At 37.7% G+C, this 8,387-nt stretch overlaps 1 protein-coding gene and 1 pseudogene across 10 annotated transcripts in view; one reads left to right on the plus strand and one right to left on the minus strand.

Annotated features, from left to right (window-relative positions):
* SYTL5 (synaptotagmin like 5) overlaps positions 1 to 8,387 on the plus strand; it is a 286,474-nt gene that overhangs the window by 43,279 nt on the left and 234,808 nt on the right. The gene's annotated exons all lie outside the window — the stretch shown is intronic.
* Positions 6,697 to 8,296, minus strand: LOC112655472 (60S ribosomal protein L6-like; annotated as a pseudogene).

The raw sequence follows: 8,387 nt of genomic DNA on the forward strand, positions 1-8,387 counted from the left end.
GCTGAAACCTAAACACAAAACCAATTCGCAGTGGCGCCTACCAAAGCAGGGAAGGAGGCCAGACCCACCCCATTAATTCTTCCTCCTCCTTGGCCACTTCAGCTTCCTCCGCACGGTTCTGAAAACACTGATCTAGATGGTTTTCATCCACAATTGTTCCCTGCTTTTCTCATGTTTCTGAGCAGAATTCACAGTTTACTATAAATGCTTCTTGTAAGTAGAATGAGAATAGGTAGATAAAAGCCTGACAGAGAAATGCTCCATGGCCTGGCATAGCAGAGGAATTTTGGAGTTGTCTGATAGTCATGAGTTGTTTGTGGCCCTGGGCTAAGCTGTAGCCAAATCTCCTTTGTCCCCACCCCCTGTATTCACTGTGTTTAAAGCTAAGCCAGTCAGAAGTGTTGAATCACTATACTGTACACCTGAAACTAACATAACACTGTATGTTAACTGTACTGGAATTAAAATTTAGAAAATAAAAATTAAAAGTCTGTCACAGATCTGGCCTATTTAAGAAAAGATGTCCTTGTTGAAAAATATTTTTCTAGAAAAAGAGACAGGATTATTTTGATTGAAATTTGACCTTTGGTATTTGACAATAATTGATTAATATTTTATTGTCTGATGATCCCTGTGCAATCAACAATACACTTACAAAAACTCATTGTCTGATTGCTGTGGCTAAAACTTCCAGTAGTATGTTGAATAAAAGTGGTGAGAGTGGACATCTTTGTCTTGTTCTGACCTTTAGGGGAAAGCCCTTTGTTTTTCTCCATTGAGTTTGATGTATGCTGTTGAATTTTCACATATGGCCTTTATTATGTTGAGAAATGTTCCCCTAAACCTATTTTGTTGAGAGTTTTTATCCTGAATGGATATCGTACCTTGTTAAATGCTTTTTCTGCATCTATTGAGATGATCATAGGGTTTTTATCCTCTTATTAATGTGACATATCACGTTGATTGGTTTTTAAATATAGAAACACCCTTGTATCCCTGGAATAAATCACACTTGATTGTGGTGAATGATTTTTAAATGCATTGGTGGATGCAGTTTGCTGATATTTTGAGGATTTTTGCATGTACATGTTGGCCTATAGTTCTCTTTTTTTGTAGTATCTTTTTCTGGTTTTTGTATCAGGGTAAGGGTGGCCTCATAGAATGAATCTGGAAGCTTACCTCCTCTTGTTTTTTTTTTTTTTTTTTTTTTTTAAGAATAGTTTGAGAAGAGTAGGTATTAACTCTTTAAAAATTTGGTAGAAGGGTGCTTGGGTGACTCAGTCGGTTAAGCATCTGCCTTTTGCTCAGGTCATGATCCCAGGGTCCTGGGATTGAACCCCGTGTGGGACTCCCTGCTCAGTGGGGAATCTTCTTCTCCCTCCGCCTCTCCCCTCATTCATGCTCACTCCCTCTTTCTCTCTGTCTCTCAAGTGGATAAAAATCTTTTTAAAAAATTTAATAGAATTCACCTGTGAAGCTATATGGTCCTGGACTTTTTTGTTGGGAGCTTTTTGATTACTGGTTCGGTCTCCTTGCTGGTAATCAGTCTGTTCAAATTTTCTGTTTCTTCCTGTTTCAGTTTTGGTAGATTATATTTGCCATTTCTTCTAGATTGTATAATTTGTTAGCATATAATTTTTCATAATGTTCTCTTATAATCCTTTGTATTTCTGTGGCATCAGTTATTTCTCCTCCTTCATTTATGATTTTATTTATTTTAGTCCTCTGTGTTTTTAAGTTGATGAATCTGGTTAAAGGTTTGTCTATTTACCTGATCTTTTCAGAGAATTAGTTCCCGGTTTCATTGATGTGTTCCATTGGTTTTTTTTTAAGCCTCTACTATTACTTTTATTTCTACTCTAATCTTTATTATTTCCTTCCTTCTACTGGTTTTGGGTTTTGTTCTTTTTCTAGCTCCTTTAGGTGTAAGGTTAGGTTGAGATTTTTGTTTGTTTCTTGAGGTAGTCCTATACTGCTATAATCTTCCCTTTTGGAACAGCTTTTGCTACCTGCCCAAAATTTTGGACCATTGTGTTATTTATTTTTGTCCATGTATTTAAAATTTTTTTCTTTGATTTCTTGATTGTCCCATTCATTGTTTAGTAGCTTATTATTTATTACCTATATATTTGTGTTCTTTCCAGATTTTTACCTTATGATTCATTTTTAGCTTCATACTATTGTGGTCAGAATAGATGCATGATATGACTTCAGTCTTTTTCATTTTGTTAAGGGTTGTTCTGTGGCCTTGGAACATGTGATCTGTTCCAGAGAATATTCCATGTGCACTTGAAAAGAATGTGTATTCTGCCAGTTTTAAATGGAATGTTCTGAATATATCTGTTAGGTCCATGTGGTCCAATATGTCATTGCAAGCCACTGTTTCTTTGTTGATTTTCTTTCTGGGTTATGTATCCATTGATATAAGTGCAGTGTTAAAGTCCCCTACTGTTACTGTTTCACTGTCAGTATCTTCCTTTATATCTGTTACTGGTTGCATTGTATATTTAGGTGCTCACATATTGGGTGCACAAATATTTATATTTGCTATATCCTCTTGTTAGATTGTTTCCTTTATTATTATGCAGTATCTTTCTCTGTCTCTTATTTAGTCTTTGTTTTAAAGTCTATTTTGTCTGCTAAAAGTAGGGTAATTCTGTTTTTAAAAGAATTCTAAATTGGATATGAGTTATATGATTTTAAAAATTAGCATTTTAGTTCCTAGAGTCAGTTTGTTGAGTATTTCTAATTCAGGGGAAGTAATAGTATGATGCGGCTTTATTTTTGCCAACTATGTTAAAATTTCTTTCCCATAGATCAGATACCACCATTGTGATATCGTAGCCAGATTTCATAGTTTTCATCTTACTTTGCATTCCTGAGAAGGAAGATTCATTTCATTTCAGAGATTTATTTCTTCCCTATTAGCAGTGTAGGGAATAATCTGTCTTTATGAATACTCCCTAAAAGACTGGCAACCTTTCTCCATTTTACATACTCTTCTATTATTGACTGAGAGAGCAGGAAGGTGTTGGTTGTTGGTAAGGTGGTGGTACTGACCTAGCACCCTTCAGTAGCCCTGAAAGGGAAGAGGCTGGCCTCCACTGTTGTTGACTCACTGGTGGTTCAATAAACTTAGATTGTGCCTTCAACCTGTTCCCTTAAAATCCCATCTGCATCTTGTTATGGTATGTTTACATACTCTAACAGTAAACTAATTTTTACCCCCTGAGTTCACATCAAGAAACTTCTTTTTTAAAGATTTTATTTATTTATTCATGACAGACAGACAGAGAGACAGAGACACAGGCAGAGGGAGAAGCAGGCTCCATGCAGGGAGCCCAATGCGGGACTCAATCCCGGGTCTCCAGGATCATACCCTGGGCTGAAGGTGGCGCCAAACCGCTGGGCCATCAGGGCTGCCCAACGTCAAGAAACTTCTTATTGGGTATTTCATTTTGAGTTTTAGAAATTTAGGTACAGTATACTCATGAGTCAATGTGAGCTGGTTCAAAATAAAAGGAAATGACAAAATCAGAAGCATCAAAAATCATGGCTAGAATAAAACCACTGCTGGTATAAGTGCTAAGAACTACAAACAGGTTAAGATCAAATTCAGGGATATTGAGGATTAAAAATCAAATAGTAAAATGCTTGAACCAGGGATTTACTTGAGGGATGACAGGCTGAGATGAAATGATTATTTCCAGAAAAGTTATATTAGTGGTAGCAGTACCTAATAATTGAATGCGGGAAAAATGTAACAAATTCAACCAGGAGAGTCCTTAACAGCCTCCGATTCTCTCTGATATTTGGGCCATTGCTCTCAGAAGACATAATAGGGAAGAATTACTTTTGTTAATAGAAAATTGATCTCTTCCCTCTTACTTCAAATGTTTCTGTCTCGGTCATTGTGACACAAGCTTTTCTGCTGAAAGTAGCTTTTTGTGTGTTGGAATTTTCTGATGGCTCTTTTTCTGCCCAGCCAGTCATCACTCTATTGCCCTGATCCTCCTTCTGTCCTGCTTCCCTCTTTCCTTCACTTCCCCCCTTATTTCACTGTCCCTTCCTTCTCCCTCCCTCTTTAGGGACTAAATTAGCTGTCTTCCTATTATATGACTCACCCCCCCTTTTATTTATTTATTTTTGTAATCTCTGGTCAGTTTTATTTGTGATTGCTTTGTGATTACTCTGTATGATAGGACATTTCTTCTTTCCTTCAGAAAGCTGCTTCCCTGTTTAATAGAAGTAAAAGGTGCATAGACTTGGCAGGCAAACTTTGGTGTAGATTCTGATTTTTCCATTTTGTAACCTCAATCAAGTTACTTCTGTGTTCTTTATTCCATTTCCTTACTATAAGTGAGGATCATAGCTACCTCCACAGAGTATTGTGATTAAATAAGATGAACTAGTTAATTGTTAACACTTCAACTTGAAAACTTTAATTTTCTTCTCTGTTTCCACTGCATCTTCCATTTATTTTTCTGATACTTGAAAAGATTTTCAAACTAGATCCAGGTACAAATCACCCAGTCAATTCAAGTCCAAATGCAGAGTTCCAGATTTCCTTCTCTATAGTTTCATTTTTTTTTTTCAACTGAGGGAACATTTCTTAAGGGGACAAGCCTTACTCTAAGAGGTTTCAGTTATCTTACTTTCTTGCACTTATTTAAATCCTGAGTAATTCCTCCCAATTTTATCCTATTATCAAGCAGTGTAAAGGACAATAATGATAGGGAAAAATCATATAATAGAGTAGTAAGGGTTAACAAGAACAAGAAGTGAAGTGCCTGGATGGCTCAGTTGGTTGAGTGTCTGCCTCTTGGTTTTGGCTCAGGTCATCATCTCAGGGTTGTGAGATTGAGCCCCAGTTGGGCTTCATGCTTAGTGGGGAATCTATTTGAGAGTCTCTCCTTCTCCCTCTCTCTCTGCCCCTCTCCCCACTTTCATTTTCTCTCTCTCTCTCTCCCTTCCTCCCTCCCTCTCTCAAATAAATAAATCTTTAAAAAAAACAAGCTGCTTTTGTTTACTACGAATATTAGTTGTTCTTCTGGAATTTTAGAGTCCAAGAGCATCACTGAAACTCATTCTCTGCATGAGCTTATTGTATCATTTTGACTAAATGCTGATTCCCCAGGTTTATCACTTTGCAGCCTGGCAATACTTTATAAAATACCTGTCTCCTTCTCAAATGCATACAGGAATCTTGATACTTTTTTCAGATTAAAATGCCCTATGAGGGCTGGGTGTGTTGGAGTTGTGAAGCATGAAGCTAATCCCTGTGGAATTCATTCATGATTTTCATGTTCTGTCTTCATTTGTTCCAGGAATATTTATTACATTTCTGAAGCAGAAGTAACATGAATAAGATAGCCTCTATCCACCCCAAATCCACAGGTGGATAGGAAAGACAGATTTTCAAGCTACCACAGCTTCAATTAGTTGTTACTGTTCCTTTTTCATATGTAAACCCTTAAGGTCTCTGTTTAGTCTCAAGCATATCATCTGATATGGGAGCCACATTTAGTTTGCTTCCTAGAAACCATTGCCAATTCATTTTTTCTCTGCCCCCCTCCACTATAGAGGCTGAAAAAGCCTCAGACTCACTTTCCTATTCTCCCTTGTCAGTGAAATATAGGGAAATTTTTCTGGGGCTCATGGAAAGTCTACCTTCTGATAAAAGGAACAAGGTACATGGAGAGAAAGATCTGTTTTGGTTTCATTTGTATCACATACCACATTCAGATATTTTCTTTGTATTGTGATGCTTGGATCTGGGAAAGCTACCTTGAAGTCGCAAAGCAACCAGCCAATGAAACAAATTCCATATGCTAAGTATGTTCAAACATAACAATAGAAAGAGCCTAGATATTTTTGGTGCCATAGGTAAGCCACCAAACCAACTTGATGCTGCTCTGCCTTAAGTTTTTTATTCTTATTGATTTTGTCATTGCTGGTATTGCTTATTTGCTGCCCAAAGCATTCCTAATTGATCAATCTGGAAAGAGTTACTTATGCCATTAACATTTCAGCCTTAATAATCTTAATTTCTCAGACCTTGTAAGGCCTGGGCAAAATAGGTACATTCTAATTGTGGTTGGGGGTAGAATATGAAAGAGGCAAAATAAAAAATGGTCACCATGATGAAGGAAGGTTGTTGGGCACTAGGGAAGAAATAGTACCTTAACAAAGAAGAAAATAAAGGAATGCAGAGTACATATTTTGCCCTTATAATCGAATCTGGAGCAATCCTGAGTACAGCATTAAAAAAAGAATGATTTCACTCATGTGGAATTTAAGGAACAAAACGAACAAAGAATACAAAAGAAGTAAATTGAAAAACCCCAGATTCTTAAATACAAAGACCAAACTAGGGGTTGCCAGAGGGGAAGGGGATGGGAAGATGGGTGTAAAATAGGTGATGGGGATTGAGAGTATACTTATCTTTTTTTAAAACTTTTTAAAATATCTTATTTATGAGAGAGAGAGAGAGAGAGAGAGAGAGAGACAGAGACACAGAGGGAGAAGCAGGCTCCACGCAGGGAGCCCGATGTGGGACTCGATCCTGGGACTCCAGGATCATGCCCTGGGCTGAAGGTGGCGCTAAACCACTGAACCACCGGGGCTGCCCTTATCTTTTTTTTTTTTTTTTTTTTTTAATGGATCAGTTATTTAATTAGGTTCTTTGTAAGAAATTTAGAGCAGCAGTTTGTGAGGGTAAACTCCATTTGTGAGCGAAAACCCAGAGCAGAGCTAGCCCTGTAGCTGAGGAGAACAGCTTTGATTTTTGGCAGGATTTGCAAGTCCACAGATTTCTGATCAACCTTGAACTGCTCTGTAATCTCTTACTTGTCCTTCTCTGTGTCAGAGATCCCACTTTCCTGTTGTCTGAGTTTACATAGTGTCATCTTTTTAAAGTTAGCATCAGTGAGATGTTTGTGGATTTTCACACCCCTGACAGAATTTTGGTGGAGGTGGCAATGACAAATTTGTGTTGTATTCTACACAGAGGAACTCGATTGAGGGCCATAGGTTTGGTCACAGGTAGCAAGCCACTGCTCAGCCGCTTCAGGAAAACCAGCTGTTGCCTCTCTGGCCATTTCCAGTTTTCTCACATGCTAACTGCACTTTTTTTTTTTTTTTTTTTTTTTGCTGTGGCTAAACAGCTTTCAAGGCACATCTTGAGAAGGATAAAACCTAGCCATTTTGTGAAGTTTAACCACTCAGGTTCCACTGATCTTGTCACCACCGACTGGTTTTGTGACAGTAGCAAGGACTTTCTACTTATTCTTTTCAATCCTGGATTTGGCTGCTGAATATTTCCTCTTGTATATAGCCTTTCTAGAATATATAGCCAATTGGGAATACCTGCCGATTTCTCTGACTAGGACAGGGTTTTGGCTATAGTGGGGCTTTCCTTTCTTTGGCATTTTAGCCTTGAGGATGCCCTTCTTAACCTTGCCACCAGTGTCAGCCTTCTTGGCTTCAGGTTTCTTCTCCTTAACATCTGACATTTCAACTTTCTCACTGGCCACCTTGCAAGATGGGAAAGACGAAGAATACACTTATCTTGATGAGCGCTGAGAAATGTATAGAATTCTTGAATCATTGTACACCTGAAACTAATATAGCACTTTATGTTAACTATATTGGAATAAAAATGGCAAGAAAACAAAAATATAGTGTTTAGTTTATAATTTATCCTTTGCTATTTAATGTCATGATTACATGTGAACTGTGGCAGATTTTTAATTCCACCCTGGATCCATCCTGTTGCATAGATGATAGTTTGAATGACTAAAGCATGGCAATCAATTTTATAACTGGTCTTAAGTACAGATCATTACAAAAGAATATCTGCTGTAAAAAAAATAAAAAATATGAGCAGTGATTTTTATTCCTTGCTATTGATTACTAATGATCTTAACTTTTTTTTTTTTTTATTTATGATAGTCACAGAGAGAGAGAGAGGCACAGAGACACAGGCAGAGGGAGAAGCAGGCTCCATGCACCGGGAGCCCGACGTGGGATTCGATCCTGGGTCTCCAGGATCGCGCCCTGGGCCAAAGGCAGACGCCAAACTGCTGCGCCACCCAGGGATCCCTGATCTTAACTTTTTAAAGTTTTTACGAAGTCTTCACTCAATGCCTATTTTAAATCTTTGAGGAATACCATTTTAATGAGTTTGGAACTTCAAATAAATTAGAACACTTCTCTCAGTAGATTGGGTTATATGTATCTTTCTCTTGCCCTTCATCCTCCTTTCTACTTAAATACTAGTTATGACTTTGGTCATCCTCTTGCTCTTGGATAAGTTATATGCTATTGTGACTTTCTGTTAGCACCTGTTCTACTCTATTTCTCACTTAGAGAAAACTTGACAAATG

The sequence above is a fragment of the Canis lupus genome, chromosome X (assembly GCF_003254725.2).
Source record: "Canis lupus dingo isolate Sandy chromosome X, ASM325472v2, whole genome shotgun sequence".
NCBI classification, from domain to species: domain Eukaryota; kingdom Metazoa; phylum Chordata; class Mammalia; order Carnivora; family Canidae; genus Canis; species Canis lupus.